Source organism: Cucurbita maxima, unplaced genomic scaffold (assembly GCF_002738345.1).
Source record: "Cucurbita maxima cultivar Rimu unplaced genomic scaffold, Cmax_1.0 Cma_Scf00894, whole genome shotgun sequence".
Taxonomy (NCBI): Eukaryota; Viridiplantae; Streptophyta; class Magnoliopsida; order Cucurbitales; family Cucurbitaceae; genus Cucurbita; species Cucurbita maxima.
In genome coordinates, this window is record NW_019272910.1 from 7,501 (window position 1) to 9,795 (window position 2,295).

Sequence of the window (2,295 nt, forward strand, 5' to 3'; positions counted from 1 at the left end):
CCTTCGGGATGGTGGATGGTCGGAACGACGACAAAGCGTGCAAGGTGGGGTGGAGTTGGGTGCCTTCGGGCGTCCAACATGAGCCTCGTCGAGCGTGCGGCGTTGTGGTGACGCCGTCGGGCCATCCTTGGGGCAGCCCTATGTTTTGAAGGCGTGTGGTGCCAGAACATGTTCGGCTGGTCTGAATCGGGTGCCTTTGGGCGTGCTACATGAGACTAGTTGGGCATGGAATGTGGCCTTCTAACTTGTGCTGCCTTTGGGATGGTGGATGGTCGGAACGACGACAAAGCGTGCAAGGTGGGGTGGAGTTGGGTGCCTTCGGGCGTCCAACATGAGCCTCGTCGAGCGTTCGGCGTTGTGGTGACGCAGTCGGGCCATCCTTGGGGCAGCCCTATGTTTTGAAGGCGTGTGGTGCCAGAACATGTTCGGCTGGTTGGAATCGGGTGCCTTTGGGCGTGCGACATGAGACTAGTTGGGCATGGAATGTGGCCTTCAAACTTGTGCTGCCTTCGGGATGGTGGATGGTCGGAACGACGACAAAGCGTGCAAGGTGGGGTGGAGTTGGGTGCCTTCGGGCGTCCAACATGAGCCTCGTCGAGCGTGCGACGTTGTGGTGACGCCGTCGGGCCATCCTTGGGGCAGCCCTATGTTTTGAAGGCGTGTGGTGCCAGAACATGTTTGGCTGCTTGGAATCGGGTGCCTTTGGGCGTGCGACATGAGACTAGTTGGGCATGGAATGTGGCCTTCAAACTTGTGCTGCCTTCGGGATGGTGGATGGTCGGAACGACGACAAAGCGTGCAAGGTGGGGTGGAGTTGGGTGCCTTCGGGCGTCCAACATGAGCCTCGTCGAGCGTGCGGCGTTGTGGTGACGCCGTCGGGCCATCCTTGGTGCAGCCCTATGTTTTGAAGGCGTGTGGTGCCAACATGTTCGGCTGGTTGGAATCGGGTGCCTTTGGGCGTGCGACATGAGACTAGTTGAGCATGGAATGTGGCCTTCTAACTTGTGCTGCCTTCGGGATGGTGGATGGTCGGAACGACGACAAAGCGTGCAAGGTGGGGTGGAGTTGGGTGCCTTCGGGCGTCCAACATGAGCCTCGTCGAGCGTGCGACGTTGTGGTGACGCCGTCGGGCCATCCTTGGGGCAGCCCTATGTTTTGAAGGCGTGTGGTGCCAGGACATGTTCGGCTGGTTGGAATCGGGTGCCTTTGGGCGTGCGACATGAGACTAGTTGGGCATGGAATGTCGCCTTCTAACTTGTGCTGCCTTCGGGATGGTGGATGGTCGGAACGACGACAAAGCGTGCAAGGTGGGGTGGAGTTGGGTGCCTTCAGGCGTCCAACATGAGCCTCGTCGAGCGTGCGGCGTTGTGGTGACGCTGTCGGGCCATCCTTGGGGCAGCCCTATGTTTTGAAGGCGTGTGGTGCCAGAACATGTTCGGCTGGTTGGAATCGGGTGCCTTTGGGCGTGCGACATGAGACTAGTTGGGCATGGAATGTGGCCTTCTAACTTGTGCTGCCTTCGGGATGGTGGATGGTCGGAACGACGACAAAGCGTGCAAGGTGGGGTGGAGTTGGGTGCCTTCGGGCGTCCAACATGAGCCTCGTCGAGCGTGCGGCGTTGTGGTGACGCCGTCGGGCCATCCTTGGGGCAGCCCTATGTTTTGAAGGTTGCGTGTTGGCAGAACGTGCACGGTTGGGCGGTGTCAAGTGCCTTCGGGCGTGCGACGTGAGCCTCGCTTTGCACGGATGGTTGCGATGCTTCCTTCAAACTCGGGCCGTCTCTAGGATGGTTGATGGCCGGACCGCGCACGACGCTTTGGGCTTGGCTTCGAATGATGATTTTGAACCCCCGCTCGCGGTGGGTGTGAATAGTCGATCGCCGTCCAAGGTCGTTTTAGCGTACGGCGCATGAGTGGCGATTTGGTTGCTTGGGTCTGTAGGCTTGATGCTCGGGCATCAAACTGTAGGCGACATCCCCTCCTCATTGGTGTGTCCCAAAGTATTTCTAGTGACCGTAGTCCGTTGGTTCTTGCACAGATTACCTCGTGCACCGGTAGGCATCGAGTCTTGTTAGTCCCTTTCTGTCGGCACCCTTGTTGGGTGCATGACGAACTTGGAAGCCCGCTTTGCATATCTCTTCAAACCTTTTGAATGGGTTGTTGCGAAATGTGTGTCGGTTGCTTGCTCTCTCGGATGCCGTGCATCTGGCGGCATGATGTGCTTGGGAAAACCCCTGGAACAATGTTGCCTATGTATTATTGCTAAACGAAGCATGAAAGAATGACGCTTGCTCTT